General features: G+C 35.9%; 1 long non-coding RNA gene across 1 annotated transcript in view; it reads left to right on the forward strand.

The window, feature by feature from the left end:
* The window catches only part of LOC107727640 (uncharacterized), a 29529-nt gene extending 17764 nt beyond the window's left edge, over positions 1–11765 (forward strand). The window contains exons 2-3 of the long non-coding RNA XR_001638378.1: positions 8344–8460; positions 9814–11765. This is a non-coding gene — a long non-coding RNA (uncharacterized LOC107727640). The remainder of the gene's footprint in view (positions 1–8343; positions 8461–9813) is intronic.
* The last annotated feature ends 1190 nt before the right edge of the window (positions 11766–12955 follow it).

A 12955-nucleotide genomic window follows, 5' to 3' on the forward strand; every position in this document is an offset into this window, starting at 1 on the left:
AATATATATATATATATCAATTTATTCATGGAATCTTTTTTTATGTCTACATTTATTTTTGAAGCTATCTGAGGTCTCCTTTAGTACTTCAGTGTATAAATCTATCATACAGTTTTACAACAACATAAGGATGGGTAAAGGATGTCTGAGTTTTCATTTTTGGGTGAACTGTTCTTTTATGGTGCCAATTTAAAGTAAAAGGTCTTCAGGGAAAAGACTAAAAATGTTCTGCAAAAAATTTGTTCCTCAAACAGCTATTACGGTACAAATGAGTTCCCAGGTGGAAACACTGTCGACCACACTCTCCAGAATATTGAAGAAATGTGTTCCTTGGGTTCATCCCCTGCTTCTGGTGTCTGTAAAGCTATAAATACCAGCATTATGGCCTCAGGCCCACATTAGACCTATCAGAAAAAAACCAGAGCAGTATCTGATTGGTTTGAATGACCTTGAGACCACTACACATATCTGTAAAGGATTTTATTTTTCAGTAGCTATATTTTGAATTTATATTTAATATTTTTAAGCTGTTAAAATAGAAAGTTAGTATATTTAATAATTTATAAAAAATGTTATTTATTTATTTATTTTTAAATACTGTGTTATTCATTACCTTCAAAGTATACTGTATGTCATTAAGAACTGGTAGTTTTATATTATGTTTATACATTTTAATATGCTCTATCATTTGTTATTCTTTGCGGTCATGTGACAGCCCAGTCAGTTGATATCACTGAAAAATTATAGACCAAAAAGAGATGATCAGTGTTTTTAGCCACAGATATTGCAATGCAAAATTGATCATTGTAGCCCACCTTCATTCTCAGATTTCCCGTTGAATAATGTCATGAAAGGGCTTAAGACACCACACAGGTAATCATTGATTCCTGCTTCCAATTCACTCATGCAAACAGAGTCGATACGAACGTCTGATTTCTTGACTCGTCTCCCCAGCCTCATCAGAATATCTTTCAAAGCCCTGTTGTCCCCAGAGGCTTTCGCTTATTTTGTGTCTCCTGCTTGCAATCTCAAATTTATAACCTCTTATTTCTCTCTACTCAGGTCTGCCTAGGCGGAGGAAGGAAAGGCAAGAAGTCTCTTTTTATTTTCTCTTCCCATATTGTTTTTCAGGCTCTAAATGCATTTGATGCTTTTCAATATGGTCACCCAAGTATCTGCAATAAAAGCAGTACAGTGGCTGAGAAATAACAGCTTTAGTTTGCATTACGACCTGTGCACCAGAATGATGAAACCTGTTATTGCATGTCACGACCTCTGCAGTGCATAAGGTGATTGAAGACAGAATGTTATTTTTAAGCCACACAGGCCAAGCATTGATGTAGCGTAATGTATTCAGTGCAATAATTTAGGGAACTGCGGTTGAAGGAAGAGTTGAATAGCTATGATTGAGTAAACACCATTTGATGTGCGGCGTTTGTCAGATGCCAAGTCAGCATAAGAATAGATGAATGCTTATTTCTGCTTCAGAATGAAGTTTCCAGGTGTCTGAGCAACCTGAATAAATGTTCAAGGAACAGTTCACTCAAAAATGAAAGTTCTGTCATTATTTACTCACCCTCATGTTGCTGCAAACCTGATGTCTTTCCTCTGTGGAACATGAACAGAGAAATTTGATCATTCGTGCAGTTGGGAGTTTTTAGATTCAAAAATTCAAAAAAGATTCAAACGCACCATTAAAGAATCATATAATATGACTCATTGCCCTATATTCCAAGTCTTCTGAAGTCAAACAATAGCTTTGTGTCAGACATATTTTAAACCATTATTCACAGTGATTTGTTAGCAGTTTGAACAAGATCATTGAGTTTTGAACTTGAGATGGGTCCAATTCATAAATGACTGGTTTTCTGAACCACAACAGGCAAGAAGATTCAGTTCAAAAGAATGAGGCAGTTAAAATTTCTCTTACTATTGTTTTCTGCTTTGTAGCTTAATCAGATTTGTTCATAATATACGCATTTTGCAATTGACACTGTCGTTGAACTGAACTGAATCAAAACTGAACTGACTTGAATTGAATGACACTACTTTCATCAGTAGGGCAGCTTATAGCTGATTTGAATTTGTTTCATAAATAATTAACCTTACACAGTTATTGAACTGAACTGAATCAACACTGAACTGACTGGAGCTGAATAATGACACCACTGTCTTTTTAGAGCTCCTTTACAGAAGAATTTGTATTTGTCTTATATGTGAAGTTTGTTACTTTTCTGTTTAATATCGTGAAGCTGCTTCCAAACAATCTCTATTGTATAAAGCGCTATAAAAATAAAGGTGACTTGACTTGACATTGGTTTTGCATTGAAGAAAGGAACTTATACAGGTTCGGATCGACATGATGGTGAGTAAATAATGAACTGTGCCTCTAAGATGAATAAACACAATACAATAAAACACATCTCCCACTGAACTTGTAGGAAAAACAGAAAGTAGACTGCTTTACAGGTAAGAAATACAATGTATTAAAACCTTAAAAGAAACATTTCCAACCAAGTTGATTTGATTTTAATTGGTGTCCATTCAAATGTCCAACAAATGATTGTCTGTGAGTAGAATTGGACAGAAAGACTGATCATGACTTTTTGGACTGAACCATCATATCTCTCAACTACTCAAAGGTGTCTGGCTCTGCCCAGGGTCTGCTGTGACGCCAAATTCAGCGTTTGAGCACCGCAGCTGTGTAGCACAGATAGCTTGCTGTCAAAAGCTGTTTTTCAAGCGAGAGACAATTATGCTCAATCAGAGATGATGCTTTACTGAGTGTTTTCCTCCCTCTCATGTGCCTCTGATTTGGTTTATGAGAGAATGTGACTGATGGCGATCTTCCAGAGGTGTTGAGCGAGTGGGGTTTCAAAATTGCAACAGCAGCCAATTATGGAACAGACAGAGCACATGCTCATTAAATTTGCACAAGAATCTCGGCATTTCGAAACCATTAGCTCTGAAACCTCATTCTCAATTTCAAATGTTTCACTGGGAGCGTCCTGATAATAGAAGTAGTGGTGTAAAGCATTATGGAAATTCTGTGTCCCAGCAGCTGTGAACAGTTGAGAGTGCAGTGATCATGTTGATACACCAGCAATTGAGGCTGAAATTCAGTTTGTTTGTTTTCTGTGCTGCATGGTGCCCATTGACGGCACTCTGAAGTGCACTAGTTCGTGTTCAAATAAAACTATTTTCCTTTAAAGGGATAGTCATCCAAATTCAGACTTCACAACTTTAGAGTGGAAATTGTGAATAACTGAACAATTCCAGTTCTGATTGCTTTTAAAGGGTTTCTATTACTTAACGATTCCATGTTTGAATCTTTTAGTAGGAATAACAATTTCTGAAAATCAAAATGCAATTCAGTTTTTGAATTATCACTTTATGAGATTAGTGTTTTTTTCATGTTTTTCAGAGGAAAATAATTGGCCTCAATATAAAAATTGTATCATTTGTTTATAAAACAATTACTTTATAAAATACTACAAAATGAACAGTGTGCTTCTTTAGCTACACATTGTAATGCGAACAACTAGTGACTACTAATTTGAGACGTAAAGGGATAATTCCCCCCCAAAATAAAATTTCATTTTTTTTATACTATGAAATTGAAAACTGTTTGGTTACCCACATTCTTCTAAATATCTTTGTTTGTGTTCAGCAGAAGAGATAAATTCATACATTTTGGGAACAACTTAAATGTAAAATTATGTTTAAATGCAGCTAATCACAGAATTTTTATTTTTGAGTGAACTATCTCTTTAAGGCCCATTCACACCAAGAATGATATCTACTATATAACAATAACCATAATGATAAGTGTCCACACCAACAAACAATAACATTATTTTTATTCTAAACGCCCACTTCAGTTATGTTCAATTGCACTGCAATCCCAGAGATTTGGTTTTTCTCTGTTGTTTTAGTTGTAGTCTGGACTCTGTTTTTCTTTTAAATTTACATCAATTTTAACTTTATTTTTATAGTTATCACTATATTTTTCATTTTTGGTGTGTTTGCAGTTGTAAGTTTTAATCTGTATGTGTTTTGTCCCACATTATGTGTTGCCTAAAAAGAACTGATTCATTACAGTCATTCCTTTGGAAATTGGATTACACTGGTTCTACATTTTAATACGCTCTAAGCAGCAGTGTTTTTGATTCACTAAAAAGAACCAAATTATTCTTAAATGAATCAGGCTGCTGGTCTCCGTGTATGTGTTTGATTCAATAAAAAGTACTGATTCATTAGAATCATTCTTTTGGGAATCAGACTACACTGGTTGTGCTGTATGCTTTTGATTCATTAGCAAAAACTAACTCATAAGACTCAATCGTTCAGGAGTTGGAGTGCATTGCTTTTGCTGTGGTTGTCTTTGGCTTACATTGTGCACTATTTGAATGATTCATGCTATGCAGAGCGTTTCAAATGAGCTTCCATTTCAGTTAAGATGCTGTCAGGTAGCGAGGCAGCTCATTAGGTTTTGGAACAGAGCTGATGTCTCTGTAGTATAAAAAAAAACAGCAAGAACGCCCTGTTTTGTAAAAAAACATCAGCATTTTCTAGCACAAGTTTCAAGGAAAAGTGAAAATTTCCCTTGCTCAGCAGAGAAAAAAGGTTTAATTCTCGCTCCACAGTGACAGCGACTGTAGATAAGTACTATCACACTCACCTCGCAGAGAACCACATGTTTCCATTTTAGATTTTGATTTAATCCTAAAATCCTTGTTCCAAAATCTGTATTTTTCAAACTCAACAGTGAGGCTGTGAATTTTAATTAAGATCTCCAAGCAGAGCCAGATATGAAGATTGATGATACCATCAGCTATAGCATGTCTGTGAAGAATGAGATGTATTTCTAGTTACTAATATGCACACTATGGTGAATTATTAAGATCGTGTTTCTGCTCCTCGCGCATTCATAATAATGTTCCGTCACACATTACAGTTATCCAGCCTCATTCGATGCAAATTATTATTGCTGCAATATATTAGCACAAACATCAACACGTTTTTTGGCTTATTATTTGTGACCCAGCAGAGTGGCATACAGTTCCATTTCCTGTTGTGAGTGGGTGGGTTGAGCATCATATTAGATCAATAACACACAGCCATGTGTGTGCGCTCACAAAACTCACCCCCACCTCATGTGAAAGTGGGAGGCGAGACCCCTCAAAAGACTCATCTGTCTCTGGCTCCACTACTACTCTCTCTCTAAGGAATACCCTCATATGCCAGGATCAAATGGCATTCTGTCAGCAACCTGCCATGCATTTCTAGCTTTCCAAAAATCCTTATTCTTCACAGCAGAATTTGTGCAAAGAACAGAAAAACAGGCTATTGCCAGGCTAGTAATAAACTGGAAAATATCAGTTGTAAAGGTGATAATTGCATTTGACACTTTCTATGCTCAGAACAATCCATCTATTGTATTATTTTCTATTTATATTGAGAGAATTGTCTCTCGAGGAACTGGTGTTTTGTTTTACTAGAATGTGTTTCTGTGTTTTATGTGCCAAACTCTGTAAGATCTCATGATTTTGAACTCCCACTTAAGTGTGTGAACTCAACGCACTGCCGTTTTGCATTGTTTCTCTTATAAAGCGCCGCGTCACTGAATCTTTTGTTGGAGCCGTAAACTGCATCCTTTGTACTAAGCCAATCAATGCTGTATTTCTGCATTTCCCTCACATCATTTCATGTTTTTGGCACAGATTGGATCAGAACAATGGTACAAAAAAATATATAACTTAGCCGTCTCACAATAGACGAGCGCTCGAAGCAAGATTCATCCACCCACTTGGATTATGTCGTGTTGAAACAGAAGGCTGGAGAGGGAAGCTTTGTTCCTGTGTAGGGGTTTTCCTGACTCAGGTATTAACGGATCTCAAGCCACAGATCCCAGAGAAAGCGGAATTATTTCTCTTCGTGGTGATAGTGGAAAGAGTAGAAAATACAAAAAGAGATTCTGCTACATTTAACAAATCTAAGCTAAAAATCTAGGAGTTCATCCTTGCTTCTCACTTGAATAGCTTTGTGATTAATGAGTAGCATCTGAAACACAGTATAATGAGATATAAATTATGTTGCTACCAATCTGCGTAGTGATTACGACTGCCAGAACTGGGAAAAATCCATTAGTTAGGTAAAAACACTTTAGCAGACATTCAGCTGAAAATCTAGAGGAGGCATTTCTGAGGAGAGTATTGATTGAGATGCTTTTTGTGCTCAGCAGGTTTGTGCCTTCAGCGTAGACGGTCCAGAGGTCTCTTAATATACGAGCGTGTGCTGTTTAATGAAAGCCGTGTGCGATGCCTCCCATGCTGTGATTGCTGGTGATAGTGGAAAGAGTAGAAAATACAAAAAGAGATTCTGCTACATTTAACAAATCTAAGCTAAAAATCTAGGAGTTCATCCTTGCTTCTCACTTGAATAGCTTTGTGATTAATGAGTAGCATCTGAAACACAGTGTAATGAGATATAAATTATGTTGCTACCAATCTGCGTAGTGATTACGACTGCCAGAACTGGTAAAAATCCATTAGTTAGGTAAAAACACTTTAGCAGACATTCAGCTGAAAATCTAGAGGAGGCATTTCTGAGGAGAGTATTGATTGAGATGCTTTTTGTGCTCAGCAGGTTTGTGCCTTCAGCGTAGACGGTCCAGAGGTCTCTTAATATACGAGCGCGTGCCGTTTAATGAAAGCCATGTGCGAGGCCTCCCATGCTGTGATTGCTCAGCAGGTTTGCTCTTTTCATGACTCAAAGCCCTCCTAAGAGATAATTTCCCTGGATTGTGTTCTTTGGTCCACCTAATCTTTTACTTCTATTCTGAGATACAGATAATTACTAGATGGCTAAATCAGTTTTCCTACTGTATTTAGAAAAATAGCAAATGCATTTCAAGTGTAGCAATTTAAAGACACTATGAAATCAAAATGGTATTTTGGTGCAACTTGTGTAACTTCTAAAAATATGCTTTTAAAAATAAATGCTTTTAAAATAAGTCTCTTGTGCTCGCTTAGCTGCCTTTATTTGAGCAAAACTACAAATAAAAACAGAAATATTGTTACAATTTAAAATAACAGTTTTCTACTTTAATATATTTTAAAATGTCATTTATTCCTGTGATGGAAAAGCTGAATTTTTAGCAGTCATTACTCCAGTTTTCAGTGTGACATGATCCTTCAGAAATCATTTTAATATGCTAATTTGGTGCTCAAAAATATTTCTTATTACTATCAATTTTGAAAACGGATGTACTGCTTAAAATAACCAGACATAATTATTTAATGAATAGAAAAATCAAAAGAACAGCATTTATTTGTTTCTTTTTTTTCTTGTAACAATTAGTCTTTTCTGTTATTTTGATCAATTTAATGCATCCTTGCTGACTATCAATTTCAATATGCTGAAATCTATTTCTTTAAAAAAAAAAAAATCTTACTGAACAGTTGAACGGTCATTCATACACACACACATGGACACACTATTATAAATAGATAGTACGACTTCTTAAGTCAATGGCACAACATACAGACATAAAGCAGTTTTAGGGGTCCCAAATAATTTTAGATGGATAACTTTGTTGATTTTTGTATGAAAGGCAACCGTATTTTAACATAAAATCTACTTCAGGTTCAACACTGATGCATGTTTTTGTGTTACTAACTGAATGAGACATCTCGGCTCACAAAACTGTTAAAGGTTAACTATGTTTAAACTCAACTGTCATCCTAATTCCCACACAGAGTATTCCCTGTTCTGCTATGTTGGTTCCATTAACTTTAGCTGAAGATAATCGCTTCTGCGTTCTCTTTACCCAGCTGGCCAGCTCAGACAGAAGAACTCAAGCCTCATTTGAACAGTCAGTATGCACCTACTCCATAGACAGTGTAAACCAGAGGAGGCTGAGTTCACCCATCCAGAATAAAGCGTTATTGAGGATGAAATGGGATTTTTAATTGGCTAGGGTTACAGTGCCATGTAAGGGCTCCAAAAAGTCCGGTGTTGTCACAATGACACTGTCCTACAATACGAGGCCGTGGAATTCGGCACAAATGTGTGTCTCTTCACGTTACATGGAATGATGGCATTATGGGAGGAAACATTTCGTGGAGCAGAATGTAGGCCTTTCTGAAATTAAACCCCCTCATGACACTGTATTTGCATTTTAGACAGGTTTAGATTACTAGCAGCAACATCTCATTTGTTTTTATTAAACACTGGAGATGAGATGTTCTGGAGTGCATTATGTTCTGTCAGACTAGACATTTTTTTTTTTTGAAGTTCTGCATTGCATTAACTTTACCTCTGAATTTATGATTAATGCAGGACTCCAGCGCTCACCTATCATGCTCCAAAGCCTGTTGTTCTTGGGAAATCAATATCTGAAAGGTGCAAGGATTTCACCCAGAGCTTCATGCATCGCTGGCTACTCATTCAACGTGTGTATGTATTTCTAAATGTATTGCTTATCGACTAGTGTAAAAGCACACTCGAATGGAATGCATAGTATTCATAATGCATCACAGAATTTTAACAAGCTGTTCTTTTACCAAAAGGATTGAATATGTTGTAAACAGAAGGTAGTTTGAAATTAATGGCCTTGAACTTTTTCTAACAATCATAAATTTGAGAAGTTGGGCATTTGGTGTGATTCAAGGACGTGTTGTATACAAAGCAGCTATGTTTAAAGGTTTATGTGAAGGTTATTGCCAGCATAAGCAGTGGGCAGATGGGATCTAGCCATTAATGAACCATTATACTGATTAAAGCCCTCGCCAGCAGAAATGATCACTTTAATCATTGACAGCCTTTACACTAAAAATTAATTAAAGCATAGAGAGGGATTCCTGTCAGCGGGTCCTTAACATTCTAAATGCTCTCCAGATGCAATTCTGATCTATGTGTATTAATTTAGATTCCAACTCGTATGAAGCGTATGTGTTCAGTACAGAGGGGACTTTAGATATGGAAGTGATCTGATATTTCACTTAAAACTGAGATATTTGCGGTATTTTGTTAAATTTGTTGAAAAGAACAGTCTGAAAAAAGTCATGAAATAACTGTCGAGTCATGTAGAGGTGAATTTTGTGTATTTGATGATATCACATACCTAATAAATGAATATAAATTTACAATATAAATATTAATGTATGTTTTGATATATGACATTAAACAGTATATTAAATCATACCATATATAATGTGTTAGTGGAGTGGGAAATTTACCCACTATTGACGTATATAAAGTTTTGCTAACATAAATGTGATGAAATTTCATTAGTGCAGCCATTGGTGAGAGTTAAGAATATGCACACATATTATAAATTAGCCAAAACTTCTCTTTTAGATATTGTAATTTTAAAGTCCTGCAAAACTTCTAATCTGTGTGACTCAGCTGTTAATAAATAAAATGTGTTCATTTGGAACGGTCTGCACTGTCATGAAATAACAGTTGAGTCATGCAGATCTGAATGTTGGGTTAATAAATAAACATAACAATATTCATTTTATATATACAGTAATAACACATAATGCATTCATAATAATACATTCATCAGTACTTAATACAAAATTTAAAATAATACCCATTATCAGTGGAGAGGGAACTTTACCCACCAGTATTATACACAAAAATTCATTTCCATATCCTGTCATCATATCCAAAACTCATTATGTGCATGACTCAGCTGTTATTTCATTATGTTGCAGGTGAACATCTTCAGATATCTGAACACCACGTAGGGACTCTGTGAATTGGAACGCAGCTCCTATCTCTATCTCTCTCTTTTTTTCGCAGGTTTGACCAGATTCAATTGGAAGCACATGGTTGCTGAGAAATGAGCTGGGAGAAGCGACCCCTTTAACCTCTAAAGTTTCTGAAAGGAAGAAAAAGCAGGAAAGTGGGATCTGGTTGGCATGAGGAGATAGTGTGTGTGGGGGATTGGTGTGGTGGGGGAAATTGGGGAGGTGTTGGTCAGTCAAGTGGGAAAAGGCCTCAGTTTTTCATTTCATCAAGCAATAAAACCCCCAAGCCCTTGTGGCCTTTATCTGTGCTGTGATCTAAGTACATTATAAGGCTGAAACTCAATGTTAAGAAAGCGGCTGGAGGAAGTGATGATTACTACAGAAAGTCCAGGCAAAGTAATGAGAAAGTAGTGCTGGATAACATCAAAACCAATTAAGTCCATCCAGGTTCAATTCAACCTTGAAAATTTTCATCCATCTATTTTGAATCCTGTCTAAATGTACAGATTAATTTGCTTTAAAATACAGGGAGGAATTCGCTGAGAATGAAGTGCGCCCGCTGATTGGATGGTTTATTTGCATGCTGTGCATTGTTTTACTGCCCAATCCACTAAAGGAATTATGCAAATCTAGGCAACAAAGCAAACGTGCTTCCAAAAATGTGTATTTTTTTAAATTACTATTGCACAGGTATGGAGAATGCAGCAGACTATCACAATCTGGCATGCTTTACTGGAACTGTAGCACCCACTGCGACCCATTTTAAAAGGCCAAAACTGTGTGTTTTCAAGGCACTTCTGGGTGTATGCCTGGTTATTGCACTCTTCCCATCATTTGATCTTTATTTGATGAAATTACTGCTGCCATAAAATGCAAACAAACATCTCTTTTTAATAAAATTCAGTTTACCTCCTGCGGTCTGTGGGCGGTATAGTGCTGCGTTTTGTAAATAAGCCACAATCTATAAATAATAAGCCTAATTTACATAAAAAGAGGTGTATTTTGTGCTGTATAGAATCGCAGCGACTTCCACAGATTTTACGCCGATATTGCCTGGTTAGTGAATAAGATGTCGGAATGAACCCCACGCTGTTTAGACTCATCTAATTCTGAATGCTATCTTACAAACCCAGGACTTGCGATGTTACGGCGATAACTAATGTGGGTTTTTGTCAGCTAGATGAGCTGTAGGATGACTCATAAAGAGATGCTCTGACAAAAGCGTGACACGCATGCAGTGGATTCGTACCAAGTTATGCTCTATTTTCAGTGAATGACACCTTTAATTGATGCAGCGACTGGGGACTCATGTACCGCAAAGTCAGATGGGTGTGAAAATACAGAGGGATTGAGAAAGAGGAAGAAGTATTGCTGCTGTTTTCCCTAAGCATGAAAAATGAGACCGAGTCCGTCTCAACCATATTATCCCTCTCCCAAAGTGCTTTGTAGACAGCCATTCATCTTTCTGCATCGCGCCCCCTTTATCTGTCACTCCTGTCTCATCTCTACACCTCTCATCCTGCTCCACTATCCTCCACCTGAATATAATTTGCTGAAACTTTACCAAAGCAACTCAGGGCCTGTAACTCATCTTCATTGGCTCAGACCATTTCACACTGACCGTCATGTCACACATCTCCATTGTCTAATCATCACCGTTACCTTCAGCTTCGTAATAGCTCTGGCGGACCTGTTACAGATGTAGTGTTTAATGACAAACAGTAATCAGGAGGGATTTGGTGACGCATTTAATCTGTGGTTTTACAGCTTTGTCCATGGATGATTTTATCCCCTGAGGCAGATTCTTATGAGCTCACTTACTCAGCCTGACAGAAAGTGATGTCGGAGCAGCATGATAAAAAAAAAAAAAGCACCGCATTGGGAAAGAGGGGGGAAATCACAATTCGGCTTTGTATCTTAACGACAACCACCGGGCAGACATTTCTTTGATGGCAGCTCATTACTTTTTCATGTTTAAGTTCAATGAATGAATAAAAATGAACACTAGAATGTAGATAAATGAACTTTTCTGTATAATTAAAATGTTAGTTTTAACAAGTAATGGTATTAAAATCATATTGTACCTCTATTGTTAAGTTGTTTTACCTCAGAAAAATTACCAATGAGAAGTATCATTATGTAATAATTTAAGGACATATGTAGCATAAATACTTTTATTTTACAAGATTAAATTATTCAAAATTGACAGAAGTTTCAGAAAATGTAAAAAAAAATTTAATTAAATTAAATTAAAAATAAATAAATAAATAAATTAAAATTTATATATATATATATATATATATATATTGATAATAATAAGAAATTGTCTATATGTGTGGGTATATGTGTGTGTGTGTGTGTGTACAGTATATACATAAACCCCCAACAAAAGATGTTTAAAAAAATAAATTAAATTAAAAATAGATAGATAGATAGATAGATAATAAAAATAAATAAAACACACACACACAAAATCAGTGAATTTTTTAATGTTTTTGGTGGCCATTTGTGGATGCTTGTGTGTGATGGTGTACATTATTGATAAAAAAATGGAGGGTATATTGGAAAATATTCCTCTTTTATTTCGTTTCTCCATTCCTCACCACTCTTATCTGAATTTGTGGCAGGCAAGTGCTCTGCAAGTGTCTCCTGTTCACATCCGTCAAGTGGTATTTGGACAACACCCGTCCAGGAGAGCAAGATTGTGTCCGTGAGTATGCAGGACAAACACATCTCACAATATTATATTCAGAGAGATGAATGTCTCTTCTTTGTTGTTTTATCTACCATGGTTATTCATGGTTATTTGGAGTGTGAGACGGTGGTCTCAAAGAGGATATTTGATGATAAGTGTGCCAGTGAGAACAGTAATTTTATTCAGGATGATGTTAGTCCTGGTAACCCAAAGACTGATCATTTTACTCCTGAAACACCCCATGGACTCAAGAGAAGAGCAACAGAAGTTTTATGACTTTGAGGCCCTGTCTATTAGATTAGTACATACTAGTGTGTATTTATTTTTATTTTATTTTATTAATTTATTTTTAAAAAAATTTCGAAAAATCTCCCAATAAACTGTGTTAGCCATATTTTCAGAACTGAGTGATTTAGCAGTTAAAATCTAATATTTTATTCTTTTTTTTTTCATTTTATTGTTATTTTATTGCAAGTTTTTTATTTCATTTATATTTAAT

This window comes from Sinocyclocheilus rhinocerous, unplaced genomic scaffold (assembly GCF_001515625.1).
Source record: "Sinocyclocheilus rhinocerous isolate Xijiao unplaced genomic scaffold, SAMN03320098_v1.1 scaffold185, whole genome shotgun sequence".
Classification (NCBI taxonomy): domain Eukaryota; kingdom Metazoa; phylum Chordata; class Actinopteri; order Cypriniformes; family Cyprinidae; genus Sinocyclocheilus; species Sinocyclocheilus rhinocerous.